Source organism: Ischnura elegans, chromosome 4 (genome assembly GCF_921293095.1).
Source record: "Ischnura elegans chromosome 4, ioIscEleg1.1, whole genome shotgun sequence".
In the NCBI taxonomy this organism is placed as follows: domain Eukaryota; kingdom Metazoa; phylum Arthropoda; class Insecta; order Odonata; family Coenagrionidae; genus Ischnura; species Ischnura elegans.
Genome location: NC_060249.1, coordinates 48,431,816 through 48,453,509, shown reverse-complemented (window position 1 = coordinate 48,453,509; position 21,694 = coordinate 48,431,816). Strand labels below are relative to the sequence as shown.

The following is a 21,694-nucleotide window of genomic DNA, read 5'->3' as shown; positions in this document are numbered from 1 at the left end:
CAGAAGAATGATGAAAATCAAATGGATCGACCGAGTTAGTAACGAGGAAGTCCTAAGAAGAGTGGGAGAGAAGAGAAGCCTCATGAAAACCTTAACAAGAAGACGGAACAACCTTATAGGCCACATCTTGAGACATGATGGCCTGGTGAAGACAATCGTCGAAGGACAAATGGAAGGCAAGAACGGAAAAGGAAGACCTCGAACAAAATATATGGAACAAGTAAAGAGAGATGTGAAAGAGAAGAAATACGTAGGTGTGGAAAGATTAGCTGATAGGAGAACTGAGTGGAGAGCTGCGTCAAACCAATCCTAGGATTGTTGACCAGTGATGATGATGATGATCATTTTCACTCTACTAGGGCCCGGCAAGTTTTTTTTTTACAATATCCATTTACGTTTTTTTCAGGGGACGAAAATTAGAGTATTGATATAGTTTAAAAATCAAAGTAGAACAAAGCATTAAGATGAACCAAAATATTGAATTAGGATTTATGTAGGGATGGTCGGATCGGATACCTCGGATCCAAATATCCGCGGATATTGCCCTTCATCGGATACATCGGATCCAAAGTCGCGGAAGACATCGGATCTGGATCCGAAATTTTGCATAATATCTTCAGTGAATGCAACACCCCATAAGGGTGGAAAGAGTTCCGATTCTATCTTCGAATGCGCCGTCGCATGTGATTCTTGTCCTACTCATGAACCGTTTTGTTTGAAAGCTCTCGCAGAGGTTACGTCGGAGAATTTCAGCCGTGGAAAATAAAAAAGGCAAAATACGACTGGCACATAGTGTGACTCTTCCCAAGAGATAGAACAAGCATCGGGGGAATCTCAGCGTCAGGAATTTGAAAATGCATTTGGATCCGAAAATATCCGATCCGATAAATCCGGCTCCGAAAATCAAGGATCCGATCCGGATCCGAAAAAAATCCTGCATCCGTCCATCCCTAGATTTATGTTTTGCGCATCGATGTCTTCCATTTTAGGCCATCTTATTTACTACACTTTATTTTCAACTTATTAGCTTCATTATTTAACAAGCGGACAGCCCGGCGTCGCTCAGGAAGAATATAACACAGAGAAGTGGGAAACTTGGAATTCATGTCACACGGCAGGATCTTAATTTTTTCTATTCGAACGTGTTAATGGGTGTGCCTACCCGGCAGGATGTCCATCCGCAGAAGTGGTGTGAAGTGACGTAACAAACGGTAATGATAAAAATACGCAAAGGACGCGTCGGACGCCACCGAAAGTAGCACTTCGGGGTTTGGGAGCATGATATGCATCTATGTATTAACTTTGGCCGCAATCCGTGAAGCCGTATGGAAATTCATGGCGGACAGACAAACAGACATCCTCTTTTATATATTCTCAAGTTAAGGTCACTATGGCACTAAGTTCCCGTTTACGTACAATAGACGTTTATAACTGGCCACTCGAAAAAGGGTCTTTGCATTCATGCGACTCACGCGTCGACTAGTGTCGACTCACGGAAACTCGTTATAACTCCTAAAATCCTCTGTAGACTTGTGTCACAACAGTCGGCGACACACATAGAATGGAACACGAAAACCGCGACTCAAGTCGACTTGTTTCGATGAATGGAAAGCACCCAAAGTATAACGTATTCGTATGGCTATATGTAAACCCAACTACCACAGAATAATTACCAATCACTCATTATTGATAGTAAACCAACTAACATGGGTAATTACTAGAGATGGGTCGAATAGCAGATTTCTCGAATTCGAATATCGAATTCGAATATTAAATCATTGCTCGAATATTCGAATACCTCGAATTTCGAATACCTCGAATACTAAATGATGAATGCTGGAATGTTTGACTCGGTTGCCTATGCAGCAGGCAACACAAGATTTTGGGGAGTAATTTTGATTTCCTTTAAATGATTCGAACAGGAATTTAGCTGATTAATGAATATTTTTATTTTATGGAAACAATTGGGCATATAATTAATTCAACTAACATCGCTTTACCCCCACTCCTGCTGCCAAGTGCTAGCTGACAATCTGAGGCATTTTGCAACATACAAGCTCTTTTCCACCGGATTTTCTTCAATTATTTTCAGTCCATCTTTGGGAGTTCTCACGAGATAAGAAGATGAATAGGAATTGCTATCAGGGAGAAGCCAAATATTCTGAGAAAATATCCCTTTGTCTGGGACTGTAACAATAAAGATTTATAGCACCACTCATAAATTGTAACTTGCTGTTTTCGGAAAAAAATACCGCATCAACTTCCGAGAAGCTCTGCTGCTCATATCGAGTTTCGCCAGAATGCTAAGTCTCCGTCGTATTTTGACATTTATTTCTTAGCGTAAAATGCTTAAATAAACTCAGAAATACGTCGTGTTTGGTCTTATTCTGTTTGAAATTACGCGCACATTACTAATATTTCAATTCAATAAAGGTGTAACATCAATTGACGAAAGTCATTCTTAGACACCTTTTGTGCGAATAGATGACTCATGCAGCGGTTGACCTCCATAGAAACGGGGGAACTTCGAAGCTGGCAGGAAAAAAAAGGTCAGTGGGGGAGAAAAGGGAGGGCCCGAAACACGTTTCTACTGTTCTCGTGTAACTTGGTATTTATTCGAAGCTAAGGTCTTCGTAATATGATCCCTGCGCGAGCTGTGACCTTTTTTTTATTTCGAAGAAGAGGAAAGCTTCAGAGGGGGGGGGGGGGGGGCTAGTGCAGAAGGGAGAGGGATACCGGATCTTGGGAAATGCGCTAATGTAAGTATCCCACGGTACTCTCACAGCAGTTGACCTCCAGAAATGGGGAACTTCGAAGCAGGTAGCCAGAAAAAGGTCAGTGGGTGAGAAAAGGGGGGAGAGCGTGAAACACGTTTTTATTGTTCTCGTAACTCGATATTTTTTTCGAAGCAGGGGTCTTCGTAATGCGATCCCTGCGCGAGCTGGGACCTTTTGTTTTATTTCGGAGAAGAGGAAAGCGTCAGAGTGGGTGAGGCGAGTGCTGAATGGAGGGGGATAGCGGATCGTGGGAAATGCCCTAAGGTTGCTATCCCACGGCACTGAGGTTCTCCTGGTGGGGGGAATCGGGGATTTTCGGATTTTTTCACCCGACCATTTTCGGTTCCCATCGTCGAACTCTTTTCACCGCTAAAATCCACGAATTTGATGTAATTCGTCAACTTGCGTAAAACGGCTCTGCGAGCACTAAATGACTACAGTTCTCCACATTTTTCCGAGTCAACTACCAACGACGTGCGTGCGACAGTGTATGACGCGAAATTTAAAGTATTCGAGGTATTCGAGGCGGTACTTTTCGCATAACTATTCGAAACCTCGAATATCGAATACTTTCTAGTATTCGAGGTATTCGAGTATTCGCGGATACTATTCGCACATCTCTAGTAATTACTAATTGAAATAAAATTAATTTGTATTTTTCCACAAGTATATACCATAATACTTGAGGAAAAGTGCAGGTTTATTTTATTCCAATGTGTCGAACGTCCACTACATAACGCCTGAATTAGTTGGAGGTAATTACTAATTTATGATGGCGGATCGGGTTGGTGTTAGTGGTGAGTGTTGGCTTCCCACCCCGAAGGCTCGGATTCAAATCCCGGCGGTGGCAGAGAATTGTCAGGGACTGCCCTATCCTTGCATGAGTGTAGTGTGGAGGACAATTCAAGCTCAACCGTCCGTCGGATGAGACGTTAAGCCGTGGTCCCCTTGGCGCCTTTCGTTAAGAGCAGGCTAATACCTACGCCGGGTTTCTCTCCACCCTTCCTTCCACACCCTTCCCTCATGGCGCAAATGACCTCAGCTGCCGGTCGCCTGCTCCAGTTATCATACCATAATACATTTAGGATTAACGTGAACTACAATATCACATTAGTATTTATTAGAGATGTGCGAATAGTATCCGCGAATACTCGAATACCTCGAATACTAGAAAGTATTCGATATTCGAGGTTTCGAATAGTTATGCGAAAAGTACCGCCTCGAATACCTCGAATACTTTAAATTTCGCGTCATACACTGTCGCACGCACGTCGTTGGTAGTTGACTCGGAAAAATGTGGAGAACTGTAGTCATTTAGTGCTCGCAGAGCCGTTTTACGCAAGTTGACGAATTACATCAAATTCGTGGATTTTAGCGGTGAAAAGAGTTCGACGATGGGAACCGAAAATGGTCGGGTGAAAAAATCCGAAAATCCCCGATTCCCCCCACCAGGAGAACCTCAGTGCCGTGGGATAGCAACCTTAGGGCATTTCCCACGATCCGCTATCCCCCTCCATTCAGCACTCGCCTCACCCACTCTGACGCTTTCCTCTTCTCCGAAATAAAACAAAAGGTCCCAGCTCGCGCAGGGATCGCATTACGAAGACCCCTGCTTCGAAAAAAATATCGAGTTACGAGAACAATAAAAACGTGTTTCACGCTCTCCCCCCTTTTCTCACCCACTGACCTTTTTCTGGCTACCTGCTTCGAAGTTCCCCATTTCTGGAGGTCAACTGCTGTGAGAGTACCGTGGGATACTTACATTAGCGCATTTCCCAAGATCCGGTATCCCTCTCCATTCTGCACTCGCCCCCCCCCCCCCTCTGAAGCTTTCCTCTTCTTCGAAATAAAAAAAAGGTCACAGCTCGCGCAGGGATCATATTACGAAGACCTTAGCTTCGAATAAATACCAAGTTACACGAGAACAGTAGAAACGTGTTTCGGGCCCTCCCTTTTCTCCCCCACTGACCTTTTTTTTCCTGCCAGCTTCGAAGTTCCCCGTTTCTATGGAGGTCAACCGCTGCATGAGTCATCTATTCGCACAAAAGGTGTCTAAGAATGACTTTCGTCAATTGATGTTACACCTTTATTGAATTGAAATATTAGTAATGTGCGCGTAATTTCAAACAGAATAAGACCAAACACGACGTATTTCTGAGTTTATTTAAGCATTTTACGCTAAGAAATAAATGTCAAAATACGACGGAGACTTAGCATTCTGGCGAAACTCGATATGAGCAGCAGAGCTTCTCGGAAGTTGATGCGGTATTTTTTTCCGAAAACAGCAAGTTACAATTTATGAGTGGTGCTATAAATCTTTATTGTTACAGTCCCAGACAAAGGGATATTTTCTCAGAATATTTGGTTTCTCCCTGATAGCAATTCCTATTCATCTTCTTATCTCGTGAGAACTCCCAAAGATGGACTGAAAATAATTGAAGAAAATCCGGTGGAAAAGAGCTTGTATGTTGCAAAATGCCTCAGATTGTCAGCTAGCACTTGGCAGCAGGAGTGGGGGTAAAGCGATGTTAGTTGAATTAATTATATGCCCAATTGTTTCCATAAAATAAAAATATTCATTAATCAGCTAAATTCCTGTTCGAATCATTTAAAGGAAATCAAAATTACTCCCCAAAATCTTGTGTTGCCTGCTGCATAGGCAACCGAGTCAAACATTCCAGCATTCATCATTTAGTATTCGAGGTATTCGAAATTCGAGGTATTCGAATATTCGAGCAATGATTTAATATTCGAATTCGATATTCGAATTCGAGAAATCTGCTATTCGACCCATCTCTAGTATTTATGTTTTGTGCATCAATGACTTTTATTATCACATAATTAAAACAGCTGTTATATTTTACCATAGCCGAGCTCCTTGAACAAGGAAGTAGTTAATTGAGTTAATTAAAAAAAAACTCAGAAATAATATTCATGAAATAGAACTTTAAGAGAAAAGTCTTTTCCTTGAGATAAGACTCGGTAGGTTCGCTGAGTAAAAGACGGGGTTGAAAAAGGTCATAGATAGTGCGGTTCAGTGGTGACGACCGACGCGTGATGCAGTTTATCATCTCGTGTCGTCACATCTTGAGTGAACACCTCCTGTTGATTACATTCACAGCTTTTCGTAAAAAAGCAAAACTTGTTGCAAAAGCATCTTGAAATAGAACGCGGGATGATTTTATTCGAGGTCAGCATACTTCCTCAGCACCACATATTTTATTTTTTGGAAATCGTTTGCACGTGCTTCTGATAAAAATTATGAAAATATTAGCCGACAGGAGAACGGATTGGAGACGAGATTCGATTAAAACAATGTTGTTCAGATTGTTGACTTTTGGAGATTAAGATGCGCAACCTATTCATGGAATAGTAAATTTTCCAATTTTCTATGAACATTTAGTGGCACGTTTCAAAGAAAAGAAAGCTTGATTGTTTCTGGCTTTACTTTGTGAAAATCCATTCTTAATAATAAAACGTTATTGTACTTTTCCACACGATTTAATTAATACGACCGGTTTCGTCGCAGAGGCGACATAATCAGGTACAGAAACCGTTATAATAACGGTTATTTTGTTTAGTTATTATAACGGTTTCTGTACCTGATGATGTCGCCTCTGCGACGAAACCGGTCGTATTAATTAAATCGTGTGGAAAAGTACAATAACGTTTTATTATTAAGAAAAGAAAGCTACTCAATTTCACAAAAATTGACAAAAATTCATGAGTGCGTATAATCCTAAATAAATACACTCATTTTTAGAATTTGCCGTATAGATTTCCAATATTTAGTCAAGGTGTGTTGTCAACAGTTAATTGAGCAAAGGTTGGAAGCAGTGTTGAATCTGGTCAAGTTGACTACAGTAAATAACTTTAAAAAAATCCTTTTTGGCGTTTGCATTGTGTTGAGGTGCAAAATTGCACATACATTTCATTCCTAGTTTAATTCTTGCGTTTCAATTTTTTGGCCACTCTTTTGCGTAAATAATAGGTAGTCCCAGTGCATCATTTGACTTAAGCCGAGGCCGCTATAACAACCTTGAAGGGAAATAAACTTTGGTTAACGACTTAAAACAAGGGTCGGGAACCTACGGCTCGCCTCGCCTCGCCGAAATTTCTGTTTATTTATGAGTCACTAGCCCCAGCCTTTTGGCTGTCTCCAGTGGGTTTCTTCAGGGTTCACGTCTACTGTTTATATTATCATTGATATTTCAGTGTTTCTACTTATTTTTGTTCATGGGGAGGGGATGTGGTCAGGGATTAGGGCAGAGAGAGGCGTGCGATGTCTAAAGTGATGATCTGGGGTATATTCCCAGAGATCAATTATTTTTTCGTTTCCTGTGCGTATGAGAGACCTTTTGAATATGGGAAGGTTTGCTTTCAATTCAGTTAATAGCGGAGTTATTTTGAGGTCTTTCCTCAGATCTTTGTTCCGTATGTACCATGGGGCACCCACGATCTTCCGTAGTAGTACATTTTCTGTTTTTTGTAGTCTTGATAGGTGGGTTTTTGAAGCCATTAGCCAGACTGGGGAAGCATAAGATAAGAGTGGTTTTAGCATGGTTTTGTACAGAAGGCATTTAGTTTTTAGCGATAATTTCGACCTTTTTTGGAGCAGTGGCCCAAGCGCTGCTGCAGCGGCTTTGGTTTTTCCGATGGCGTTGTTGATTTGGTGGTTCCAGATCAGCTTTCTGTCGAGGGTTACACCTAGGAATTTAGATGTTTCTTGCCGTCTGATTTCTTTGGTCCCGTAATATATGGGATTTCCGGTGCCCGCTTTTGGGCGCCTGCTAAAGGTCATGTGAATACATTTGGTAGGATTTGCCGTCAGCTTCCACGAGTCTGCCCAGTCTTCGTATGCGTCTATTTGTCTTTGAAGCAAGTCAGATGTTGTTCGCGGGTTTGAACCTTGAGCTATGAAGGTGGTGTCGTCTGCGTAAAGAAAAGCCTCGTTGCCGGGAATTAAGGGAAGGTCATTAACATACATGTTGAATAGGGTGGGGGATAGGATGGCGCCTTGCGGGACGCCGGAGGTAATAGGAAGGGTAATAGAAGAGGCTGTATTGAATTTAACGTAGAAGGTTCTGTCTGTGGTGAAGGATTTGATTATTTTTTGCAGGTACATTGGGATGGGGAAGGATGAGATTTTTAAGATGAGGCCCAAGGTCCAAACCCGGTCGAACGCAGCTTCTATATCAAGAAAAACTGCCTGAGTGATGAGTCGGGCGTTGAAACCATTTGCAATCTTCTCAGTGAGTCGCAGGATCTGGTGTGTTGTGGATGTTTTTGGTTGGAAGCCTGTTTGCTCTGGCCTGATGCTATGTTCTAGGGATAGGTGGTGTTTGAGGCGGTTGTGGATTAGAGTTTCAAACAGTTTGGAAATAATAATAATAATAATAATAATAATACGTCTTTATTGGGCGAGATTGGGACTAGAAAGTCCCATCTTCCATCTAACCCCTCGTCAAACAGTAAATATATGCAGTTAAATACATTGTCTAGTTGCTCATGAAATTAAATGCAGAGAAATTACATAAAAATAAGTAGAAGTTCCATTTTCAATCAACAATTAGCATTATAATTTAACAAAGTTACTATTGACCAAGTGTAAAAAGATGTTAGTGAACGTGGGAAAAACCTAAGGATATTGACTGTCGTCCTTATTGGAAAAAAACCCACTGCAGGAAAACGCCCACACAAGAAGGGGGGCGTGAAAAACCTGCGAAAACCTACTGAGAAAGCTAATGTAACCTGAGTATACAAATACAATGAATTACATGGAAAATTTTCACCCAGTACCTGTAAAGAAAAGGAAAATTAGATGAAGCCGGATGAGATAATTGATGAATCTTTCGTACTGTTCCCGTGATGTTACATGTCTTGCTGTTGTTCTCGAAGAAGTTTTACGTGTAGTGCCTTTTTGAAGGAGGCGAGTGATGATGATTTACGTAGTGGTAGGTCAATGTTGTTCCATTCGCGGCATGCAGTAACAATGAATGATTTATTGAATCTGACTGTCCGGTGGTGGGGTATAACGAGTTTTTCATTTCCCCTCGTATTTGAGTCATGTATTCTACTAAGTTTTTGAAATTCGTCTCTGAGGTACGCTGGTGTATTTGTCTGTAAGATTTGATAAAGAAGACATAGGATATGCATCCGGCGTCGAGAACTAGGCTTTAACCATTTGAGATCGTTAATATGATTGGTGGTATGATCTGATATTTGTAAATTAAATATGAACCTAATGCAGGCGTTGAGGGAGCGGTGAAGTTTATTCGACAGCATCTGAGATATGTCTTGAAAGGCAACATCGGCATAATCAAAATGGGGAAGTATTAATGTTGAAATTAATTGCTTCTTTAAGGAGAGAGGAATAATGTTTCTGAAACGTATTAATGGAAATAATGACTTATTCACTGCTTTACATATCTTAGTTATATGAGATGACCAAGACAGACTTTCATCAATGATCAATCCTAGATTAATAACTTCGTCGCAGTACTTTATGGGAGAATCGGAGATGTGTAGTTGCGGTAATTGATCTCTGTCGATTGACTTGAGTATTTTAGGATATCCAATTATAATAGCTTGGGACTTACTAGGGTTTATGCTTAGGAAGTTGGATTTGCTCCAATTGTTGATATTTTCTAGGTCATTATTTAGATTACATATTCCATTGAACAGGCTTTTAACATTTGAATTTAGGTACACTTGGAGATCGTCAGCATAAAGATGATATTTAGAATGATTTATCACTGAAGGGCAATCATTAATGTACAGAGAGAATAGCAGAGGTCCTAGAATAGAGCCTTGGGGCGCACCTCTTGTGGTTTCGATCCACCTTGAGCAGAAATCATTTGTAATCACTCGCTGATGCCGGCCTGTTAAGTATGATGTTATCCAATGGACTACGGTAGGAGAAAAACCCATGCCTCTCATTTTTGCTGCTAGGATATCTTTGTCTAAGGAATCAAAAGCTTTCGAAAAATCAAGCAAAACGAGTACTGAAACTTCTTTTTGATCCATGGAGCGTCTCAAGTCATCGGTGATTTTAGTTAAAGCGGTAGATGTGCTGTGACCGTGTCTGAAGCCAGACTGAAATTTATCGAGAATACTGTTGCACTTTAAGAAATGTGTTATCTGCTCATATACAAGTTTTTCTAGAACTTTGGAAAGGATGGGAAGAAAGGATATTGGACGGAATTCTTTTTCCCCTTGGGAATTTTTCTTTTTTGGAATAGGTCTGATTAATGCTCGCTTCCATTGACTTGGGAAGTGATTTTGAAATAGAGAGGAGTTAAAAATGTTGGTGATGTATGGGATAATGACAGGAAATAGCTTTTTTATGAAATCTAGTGCAGAGGAGAGAAATAGGTCTGTAGGAGGAAGGATTCGTTGCAGGTTTTTGAGGTTTAGGCAGCATGATAACTTTAGCGAGCCGCGTGCGGCTCTTTCGATGTCAAATTGCGGCCTTTCAGTTCCATGCGCAAAAAATAATAATTATATTTTCTATTTTCAAAACTCAAAAATATAATACTGCAAACAGTATAAAACTATGAATATGGGAAGGATATATGATTCCCTATAGTAAATACATAGCCGGAAGTCAAATTAAAGCATTTTTTTTAATGTACCCGCTAAGCTGGTTGCATAACTTGTGGCTCTTCATGCTCAAAAGGCTGCCGACCACTGCCTTAAAATATTTGTGTGTGATTATTATTTGCTTTCCGGTGCCAAGGGAAAGAAGGGCGTTAATAGGACCCGTAACATCGGTAGCGGGACGTTACACAAATATCAACGCACTTGTGCGCTGGGCTGCGTGATAAAAATGCCATTTGTTTGCGTCGCGCTTCATAAAAAATGCAAGGAGGCGATTGAATTATCTTTGTTATTGCCCTGGGCATGTCCCTTTGGGCCAGGTAATAATTTAACATCATTGCGTGATGATTAGTCACGGCCACCAACGTATGAAAACTCGCCTCTACCCCGAAACTACTCCACGTTAATGAATCAGATGCATAATGGGGAACATGCATGAAATTTGTACATCATGCTAGTAAGTCTCTTTGAATAGACAATTTCCTCACAAGTCCAAATATATAAGCCAAAACTCTCCTAGTACTCCGCGCACTAGTAACAGTAATTAACACGCACACTAGTAGGTACATAACACACGCACTCCTTGGTATATCCTCCGTGAGAAAATGCTCGGACACGCGCGATGGTAAGGTAATCCTGGATTAGAAAAGTGGACCGCTTTTGAAATCAAAGATTTCTTTCTCAACACAGTTGAGGATCTGATCGTCACATCAACAAAATATTCAGTGATAATTAATTAGTTCTATTTCTTTGAACAACTTATGAAATCCGGCGTGCGTCAAAACATGCACTTGCATATGTTGACCACTGTGCAAAGTTTCACTTCCATACCCAAAGAAAACATTTTGGTCACCTTTTTTCGATTTCAGCCTACTGTGCGGCGGTTATTAATACAAATTTTAACCTATACGGAAATTCCTTAGATATTTTTAACTGCTCATGTGCACAAATCAGGAATTTATTAATCTCAAAAGATGAAAACATTTTTAATTTTCACTGTGGTTTTAATTTATAGGCGATCGGAGCTTGATGCAAGAATAACGCTCATGTTCTTTCCTCCTCCTCTCGCCACAGCTCAATAGTAGTTGCGCATCAGATAAGTTTTCCTTACCACGGAGTGACACATCCGCCCTTTCTTTGTATTCTTTGGCTAAAAAAAGTATTTATCGCTGTATCCGCTTCCCTCCACATTACACCGCAAAAGATAACATTGCCCAGTACAGTTATTTCTTTCCCTTCCTATTCTAAATCTTAAACACCATATGCATTGCTGCAAAGTGATTCGCCACCGAGTCAGCGGATTTAACAAACATTTTCAACGATCTACATCTACATACTTCCCCTGCAAGCCGCCTAAAAGGCGTGTGGCAGGGGGGTGCGGAGGCCGTTTTACACGGGGCACTTACTTGCTCAATCTGACGTGTGTACGAAGGCGCAGTCAAAATTGCGTCGTGTAAAGCGGTGAATTACAGGCGGTGAACCATCGCCAACATGCGCCAGGGGATTAAATTAACATGCATTACGCAACATACACGGTCATAGGCGGATTTAGGGGGGGAGGGGTACAGGGGCACGTGCCCCCCAGACTCTTAAAAAATAGACATTAATTTTAATACGGTTATCATTACGTTCGTTTTATTTTGTGTTATATGGAGCCTCAATCATTTAATTCCATATAAATAACTTTCATATCAAAATAAGGAGAATATTTTCTACTGTATTCTCAAATATGAGAACACCTATCAGACCCTTGTGCCCCCCAGAAAAAATCCTGGATCCGCCCCTGTGCACGTTACATATGATACATAAGCTTTGAGATTAATATATATCCTACTTATGAAGGAGTATGTTGCTAGAACATGCAAAAAATTCTGTTAGAAATACTAGGAAAATTTTGAAACATGCACTAAGGAATACTTAAGTTAGTAGGCTACGCTATTAGTCAACTAACCTTTTTCAAATCCTTACCTTTATCTTTGTAGTCTCTTATCAAGCGCGGAGAAAACCATATCCTAAATCTACCTGTTCTACAGTCTATATCTCTCATTTTATTTGTGAAAATCCCATCTTATCTACCGTAGTATGTTGGCGTTCTAAACCAGTGGCGTGACAACGAATATGCTTTGGGAGGGGGGGGGGATGGGATTTCCTGGGGTTTCCCGGAACCCCCCTCCCCCAGGAAACGTGGGGTTCCGGGAAAATTTTTGAAAAATGACATGCCTGGAAATACATTTTATATCATTTTGTCTCTAAAACTTTAACTTTAATCAGATGCAGTTATTTAATTCCAAAACTAGACAGTAATTTTAAATAATTTCTTTTTATTTCTCTGAGGCTTTGGGGGGGATATAAAAATGTAAACTTTCCTTTATCCGCTGTTACGTTGTCCATGCCTCATTTCCATACAGGAGCACACTCCAAGTGTACGCTCTTATAAATTGTTTTCTTACTTCCATATTTAAGTTTTCCGCTGATAGCAAGCCTCTCTTTTGGTGGAATGCTCTCTTCGCTTGGGTTATTCTGCTGATAATTTCTTTCTTGCTTCTCCCGTCGCTAGTGATCCTGCTTCCCAAATAACAGAATTCATCCATCTCTACCACGTATTGCCTCCCTATTTTAATGTTAGCCTTGACTTCTTCTCTTCTTCTTCATACTAATATCTTGGTTTTCTTTGTGTTTATTTTCAGCTCATATTTGCCCATTACCCTACCCATTTTAATAAGAATATTTTTCAAATCCTTCTCTTGTATCTGAGAGTCATAATTTTATTATTTAGTTTCACCCACCCCTATGCTGTGACCTACTTACGATGGTTTCAAAACATGACACTTCTTGTGTTGTTATAGCAGTTACAATTGTATGCATCGTAAGTGAAAATGCAACTTTAGAAATATCTGTGAATCAATTATTCCACATTTTTATCGCACTATTCGAAAGTTGCCATGTGGTCTCAAGATTTGACATACATAGCAAATAATTGTAATTTTACTGGAAGTAAGGAAATAGAAATTTGTAAGGTTCACTGTTATTTAATTATGGGCACGACCCGGGTTTCGTAACTTTCGTAACGTTACATCGTCAGGTGTCTGATCTTGCATGCATCATACATTTATACACAAAGTACACAAGTAACTGTGAGGACATCTATCGGAAAGGAGAAGGACTGGTTGAAAGGGCGGGGGGTGAGGGTTAAACACGGAATGGAATAGTGAAAGGGGGGGGTTAGGGGGAAAGGGGCAGCCTTGATTTGGGACGAGGGTTTTTCCTGTGAGGATAGGTATCTGACCAGCCAGGGGAGGGCGGGGTTAAAGTGGGTGAGGAGACGAGAGCTAAAGAAGGTGGCGGTGTTGGGGAAGAAAGAGAGGATTAGCGGGGTACATTGAGTTTTCTAAATCACTCTATAGTCTATGGAAGGTCGTTGAGTGCGGCTGTGGAAGTTGCTGGTATGGGTTAATGATTTCCCCGAAGGACATGGGTCACTGGGGGAATTTTAGTAAACTGACGATGTAACCAAGTTACGAAACCCGAGTCGTGCCCATAATTAAATAACAGTGAACCTTACAAAGTTTTATTTCCTTACTTCCAATCTGCTTTATGTTTGGTTGCAAGCACCTTGCTCTCCAAGCTTTAAAAATCCAATTGAATTGGGTATTTTATATTAAACTTCTTGTCATATTCCTAATACTGCTTACTACAGGCATTCACTGATGCCTTTAAGCCAGTCTAGTATTTTAATAAATCTTAGTCTTGTCTTGTATTGCCTTGATCTCTGCATTTCTTCAGGGTTTTCTTCCGCGTCAGCTTGTTTGTGGACAACAGTTTCGCTGGCTATCCTGCCAGCGAAACTGTCTGAAATGATTTCCCCGAAGGACATGGGTCACTGGGGGAATTTTGGTAAAAGCACTGCGTACTATTCGTTCTTGGAAATGATTAGGTACTTTTTAAAATCAGTAATTCGTACTCGTAATTCATTCCTATTTAGCGCATTTTCTCATTTATGGGAATAAAAACGCGCTATTGTATTCGGTTTGCCTGTGTATATATATTTTTTCTGTCCTCAATTTCACGTCAATCTACACAACGCCATGCATTGAAACATGATTTAGTTGGTTGTTCTAGAATCGGTATGGAATGCCATTTCAAAACACATGCGATGATGCCCAGGTCTCGAATCCACGACCTTACTCTGAGGCTTTGTTTGATTGAGCATGATGAATTTTTTTTGCGATTTTGACGAATTTTGCGAAACAACTTAAATGTTTTTTGATTAAGTTTATATTGAAATATTTGTGTTATAAACATTCCATTAATTTTCAAGTATTGTGAAAAACTTATTCCTTTGAAATAATTGTCCGAGAAAAATATTATTTTTAGTTTCCTTTACTATCAGCAGTTTTTTGCACTGATTAATAAAAAAAACGGATTTAGCGTTTCCTCCGCAATTCACTTTTTTCGGTTAATTTTATCATTATGCCTATCGCAGCGTAATAAACTAATCGCAGTTTGGCGTACTAATCGTTGATTAATATACTAATCGCAGTAAAAACTGATATATACAAGAGAAAATGCGCTGTATGTCACTTACTGCAGTGCGTACTGATCAATTTTTTTACGATGTAACTGTAATTGAGCCCAGTTACTTTTTACCAACGCTAACAATAGAAGACCTACTAATTTCAAATAGATGATAATCGAAATTCGGATTTAACTCTTGCATCTATATCACGACATAACCGCAAAAAGACTACGTTTTCGAGTTATATCTTTCAGCATCAATTCTCAATTTATCATTTCCCTTGTATGAATCACCAGCATCCCATAGATTCAATTTATATGTCTGTTTGGATGGCCCCATAATGTTTCTCTAACCGGTCGCTTTCTCAAGGGATTCTGGCATGGTGGGACTCCTTTATTTATGCTTATTTGACTGTTAGTTGTTTCAGGCGTGACTTAATGGAATCTACTCAATGAAAAGTAAAGAAAACTCTGAAATTCTATATAAATTTTCGATGTATGACCAAGGCTTTTACGTGGCTTGTCAACATCTGTTAAAAATGCATAGAAGGCAGAGAATAAATAGTTACACAAAAAAAATATTAAAAAAATAAAAAAAACAACGGTTTGAGGAGAGGGTTAAAATTCCCAAAACAATTTCATCCAATTTCTTTTTTCATTTTTTTAGGAAAGTGAGAAAATTCTTTCACGAAGTTTCTTCGTTCATTAAAACTTGGCTGTTTACACAAAAAAACATTGACACATTCTAAGAATTAAGAATTAAAAATTGAGAATCAAGAATTAAAAATTGAGATTTGAAATAGACTGTTTCTGTTTATTTAAGACTAATATATATAATCTGCTATACTTATTTTGTATTTTTATCTTATGTTGCTGTCCATTAGAGACTGCATTATACATATAATGTCATGTACGCAAAGTGTTTTTTTCAATTTTTTGCCAGGGTAACGCATGTTTTTGTTTTTGAAGTTACCTCAGGATAACCATAAAGACAACATAAATCTTTCATATTCGATGTAAAGGAAGTTGTTAACATTATTTTGACGGAAGGATAAACAATTATTATTATTTGTACCGGATGATGGCGTGGGAACCTGGGACGTACATTAAATATTTATGTGGAATTTCAAAGTTTTCTTTACATTTCATTTTATTTGAGTGTTGCCTGCGTCACGTGGTAAAGGAGAGTAGTAATAGTAGTAGGAGGTTCCAACACTACGCTTAGGCATTAACTTGCACGAGCTAATCTACCGCGTAAACAGGCATTAAACGAATATTCTTACTCACAGGTTGTTTCCCAAACATAACGCGGCCAGCGGACCACCTGCCCCAAGGGAGAAAAAAATTAGGCCACGTGGTCTGGGAAGGCCTTGGCCCACTCATATACGACCTTAACTCGTCCTATATCGCGAGTCCGAGCGAAGAGGTCAGACGCGTGAACTTGCGAACCGAAAGGAGGAAACGGTCGCGCATCGATACGGCGCGAGGAGTCAAAAATATACCAGGCAAAAAAATTCCAACCGCGTAAAACTTCACCAGCCTATTCCACCATGCACTTGCGACCAGGGCAAGGCCGTAGCCAGGGGGGGGGGGGGATTGACGGGGATTGATCCCCCCCGAAATGAAAAAAAAATTAAATAGATACTTTATGCTCGCTTGGTAATCACACGACGATATTATATAGCGGTGCATGGACATCTAGTAGTCCAATGCGACTTAAGTCAATAATTATCCATGCGAATTTGTAGGTGCAGTGTGTGTAGTTGTGGTGCAGTGTGTGAAATAATAGTGCTGTGAATTATTAGAGAGGTGAGTGACTTATGAGCCTCCTGAGGGACCGCAGAATTGACATCGACACCGAGGAGTTAATTCATTTGGTCGCTGCAAAGAAAGCTAGAAGGCTAAATTCAATTTTATAATAATAAATTTATATTTTAATTTAAGGGTTCATAATAAATATGTATATTTAACCGTATACGCTATTTTATTTATCTTATAAAAATAATTTTATGTTTGTCTACAATTCCATAAACCCCCCCACCCCCCGAAAATATTTTCTGGCTATGGCCTTAGACCAGGGGGGTGTGCTTGAATCGCTCGGGATTAATTCCGACACGGAATAATCCCGATCTCTCATTCCGTGTCGGAATCTTTTTGCTCGGGATTTGGTGTGCTTGAAAATTTCAAACCGATCGTCGGTTTCGAGTGTTGCTATCTAGATTCAACCTCAGAGTAAGGAATAATAAGAGTAAAAATAAATTAGGATTACTGCTGGGGAAGGTGAAATTAAATGAAGACTCTAGATTAAATAAGAATTTTTTTATTTGAACCACTTGGAATACAGTATGAAATAGCATTTTATTAATTAATCTAGACTCCTTGAACCCAAAAAAGGAATTTTTTGTCAAAACTTTCAGTGAATATTAGGCTTGTGTTCATTATAGATAAGTTATTTTGTTTCAATCCACATTTATTAACTTTGAAGGTTAACATAAATAACAAGAACTCTTCCAAGTAGTTCTCGGCAACCAAAAATTACTAAATGTACCTTCAAGTACGTCCTTTGATTTAGTTCAGCAGCAACAGGAAACATAGTTAACCACAGCATACACAGCACACAGACATTTGATATTTGTGCCGGGTTCTTCAACGCGCACAGCGGTACATTGTAGCATGTTAATTTATATGGTCTTCGAAAATTAACATATTGTTTCTGGATGTATGTACATCACACGCGCAGCCGCGTATGTAGTGCAAAAATCTGAAATTGTATCATAACCTGAAGTTATGGCAATGAATATGCTTTTAAAATTTAGGAAAATCAAAGAATTCAAGATGAAGGGACTTAAATACGTTAATAAAATTTACTCATAGGCACATTACCCTGATACGATTTCAGCAAAAAATGTTAACTGCCTTAGTTTCTACCGAAAAAGATGAGGATATTCCTCCGGAATGACATCTGTGAGAGATTCAATCAAATCTCTTGTCAATACCTTTGAGAGACAAAAAAGGCTCTTGAATTCGCCGTCGCTCACATTGAAGGAATCCTCTGTTTCCCTGAAGTATCTCCTTCTTCCAAAAACTTTACCTTCTTCCTATTCTAATTCTCTCATTAACCGCAAATAAACCATAACATCCGTCATATTGTTCAAGATTTCGACACGGAATTATAATCTCGCCCAACTACGACCACTCGGCTTTCATTCCGGCACGGAATCAGCAGATCCCGAGCAAAATCACATCTCGAAGGTTTCAAGAACACCAAAACACATTCCGTATCGAAATTTTCCGGGCGATTCCTTGGTTACGAATCGGAATTAATCTCGAGCGATTCAAGCACACCCCCCCAGGTTTGCCGAGTTATAAAAATATTGGGGGAGCCCATAGCGAGGGTCTTGCCCCTGGAAATTTTATAAAGAGTGAGTTTTAAAGTTTTTTAAAGCATTTTAGAAGTCATATGATGAAAATAAGAACCCTGAAAACTCGACTCTCAATTACTGGACACTGAGGAAATTCGACAAGCCTGACACATTTTTTCCTCACCCCCATAACGATTTTTGAGGGGGCTCGACCCAACGCCACCTAATTATGTGGCGTTGCTCGAGCCCACTAGGGCCTCATGGAGTCGGCGCCACACAACCATGGTTCGGAGACCACATGGCGACTGTCGAATAGTGCGATGAAAATGTGGAATAATTGATTCATAGATATTTATAAAGTTGCATTTTCACTGGCGATGCATACAATTGTAACTGCTGTAACAACACAATAACTGCTTACGACTGTTTTTCGAAAGTGGACATCACACTTCGCTTCGATGCGCAAAGAAAAATTTATGCTCGGTTTGCTGTTATCACTTTTCGAACGAAGATGTGAACAAACTTTTCGAACAAACAGTGCGACCAGTAATAAAAAATCACGCAAAAGAATCCAGCCTAGTAAAACTTCTTCCGAATATTCCGCCATCCGCTAGTGTCTGCTTTTCGAAAGTGGACATCACAACCTGCTTCACTCAGTAAGGAACAATTTGTGCTCTGTTTAATGTTGCCACTTTTCGAACGAGGATGTAAAAATTGCGACCAGTAATAAAAGAAATCAGACAAAAAATCCAAAGCGTGAAACTTTTATAGGCTATTCCGCTTTCCACAAGTGTTTGTTTTTCGAAAGTGGCCATTGCACTTTGTATCACAACGTGAGGAAAAAATTGTGCTCTCTTTACTGTTGAACGAGGATGAAAACTGTGTGACCACTAATGGGAAATCAGACAGATTAAATCCAACCTCGTAAAAATTCTTCAGCATATTCCACCATACGCTGGTGTCTGTTTTTCAAAAGTGGACACCAAACTTTGTATCAATCCGCAAAGAAAAATTGTGCACTGTTTATTGTCGTTAGTTTTCGAACAAGGGTAGATCAGTGAGCTCTAAAGAGTCTGAGAAGTAGCCTAAAGTTTGATCGAACCATAAGGTGCGTTTACACTGTGTAACATGTTATATAAACAAGTTGCATATAACATGTTTTACGAAAAGGTTACAAATCCGTGTAATAAGGTACATGTAACATTGTGTTACAAATAAAAAATTCGTGTAGTATAACAAGTTTTTGGTTTCCCGCACGAAGTGGTTAAATGTGTAACATGCTATAGAAAAGTGGTGAGGCGCATAGTGGGGATAGCCAGCAGTGGCGCCGACTCCATTGGGCTTGAGGGGGACCTAGCCCCCTCAAAAATTCGTTATGGGTGCGAGGAAAAAATGTGTCAGGCTTGTCGATTTTCCCCCGAGTGTCCAGATATCGATATTCGAATTATCAGGGTTCTAATGTTGGTCATATGACTCTTCTAAAATGCTTAAAAAACTTAAAACTCACTACCTATAAAATTTCCCGGGCCATGATCCCTGGTTGGGCCCCCCCAATATTTTTCGTAAGTCGGCGTCCCTGATAGCCAGTTGATGAGTAGGCTAGGGTTGAATCTGTAACTTGTTATTTGTGCATTTTTGACTCCGCTGGACTCTTGTTATAAAATAAATGTTACATATAACAAATATTACAGGTAACTTGTTACATATAATATGTTTATATAACATGCTACTCAGTGTAAACGTAACTTCACGGTGCATGTATATTAAGGAGATAGGTTGGCCGCAGCAAGATCCAAATGAAATACCTAGTTTTCTTGATTAAAGCTTTCGTGGCTCGTCATGATTAAAAAGTGACATACGGGTGTAAGCTGCGTGGTATATCGGATTTTGCCCCGCGACGTTTCGTGACCGACTGCTGGTCACTTCTTCATGGCAAACATGGAGGCAAAATCCGATATAACACGCGGCATACACCCGTAGGTCACTTTTTAATGAAGTAGCCAATTTTCATTAAGTTAAGCATGGACGACGAAAGAAGTCCAATTGAGCCAACGTTGAAGTCACGTGACTTCGTAAAACTACCAATTCTTGAAATCTGGAAACTTTTTTTAAAAATAGATTCGCTTGTTTCAGTTGAGACACAATGGAAACATTTCCTAACGAATGAAAGACATTTTGCCAGTTCTTTTTAAAAGCTACACACTGCACATAAAACATATCATCGTCTGTGACGATTTCGAAGCGTGTCGTGTAGTGTGTATTAGATAATAATTAATGAATAATAAAACAGTCATTAAATTGTTAATTGTAGTTTTAAAATAGTCTCTAGGTGGACCCTGCAAAATTCTTTTCATTCATGGCGAAATATGTCCTTAAAATGGGTTTAAATCATTTCCTGAGATTTCTTCTCCGACACGAATTCGAAATTGCATGAGAACAAAAGCGTTGCACTAAATCAACAAACTCACCAACACGGTTCAAAATTGCAGCCAATCAGCGGTCATCCCCGACGCAAGAAGGAGGCACCACGTGGTTTCAGATCTTCAACCTTGGCCTACACATGCGCAGAACCAAACACTCAAATCTTATCAACCCTCACTATGGGGTTGTCAACCACATCACGAAACATGAACTTTTCACAACGGCCGGAAGGGCCAACCGCGACAATGCGGCCACTGGGTTACGAAAGTGGTCGCCAGGAACCAACGACCTTGAATTTAAGCTCGTTTATTAAGCCCATTCAAAACAACTGCGCTTAATTTAGCGTAACTACGGAGTTGTAACTCACACAAAAGCTTCTGGCGGGTCACAAATACTTAGAGGCGGCGTAACTAAACTTGGAATTGTCATTGGTTGTGAAAAGAACAGGTATCTCTTAAAATTGGCCTGATGCAGGGGAGATGGGATCGTCAGTCGACATCCGAATAAACTATCGAAGTCGTCTTAAAGCGGATAATTGAGTATTAATAAAAAAAGCGAATTCAATACCGGGTCTGGGTCGGGTGAGCGGTGATTTTTTTCACTTATCGCCGACCTAGGACATAATAAGTGAACTAATTATCCAAGCTTAGTTGCTGTTAACAGGGCTTTATCGTTATTGCACACGGAAAACGGCACTCTTAATCAGACGGGATGCGGAGCTCTCGGGCGCGGCTGTGAGACTGAGCGCTGTGGAACTCCGTGGAACTCTGACGCGCGTTGGTGAATGGTTCAATTTTTCCCCGAAGCGCGGGGAGTGTGCAGTGAGTGACGCGGCGGCGACTGGTGGCTTATCCTCCCTCCCTCCCTTCCCGCTAGAGGGGAATCGAGCCTGTTTCACACGATCGTGGATGTTGTACAGTAGATGATGATTGTCCACTCGTCCGCAGAACGTTTTGTCACGCTGCACATTTTCAATGGATTCGCAAATTTCGATTTGCAAAATTCACAGCTGATAAAAAA

The 21,694-nt window shown here is 40.1% G+C and overlaps 1 protein-coding gene across 2 annotated transcripts in view; it reads right to left on the bottom strand.

Annotated features, from left to right (window-relative positions):
* The window catches only part of LOC124157407, a 55,408-nt gene extending 33,946 nt beyond the window's left edge, over positions 1-21,462 (bottom strand). The window contains exon 1 of one of the 2 annotated variants that reach the window (XM_046532094.1): positions 20,722-21,462. The gene's annotated coding sequence lies outside the window, so the exon portion shown is untranslated. The remainder of the gene's footprint in view (positions 1-20,721) is intronic. The other variant, XM_046532095.1, reaches the window with a different exon arrangement.
* Between the last annotated feature and the right edge of the window lie 232 nt (positions 21,463-21,694).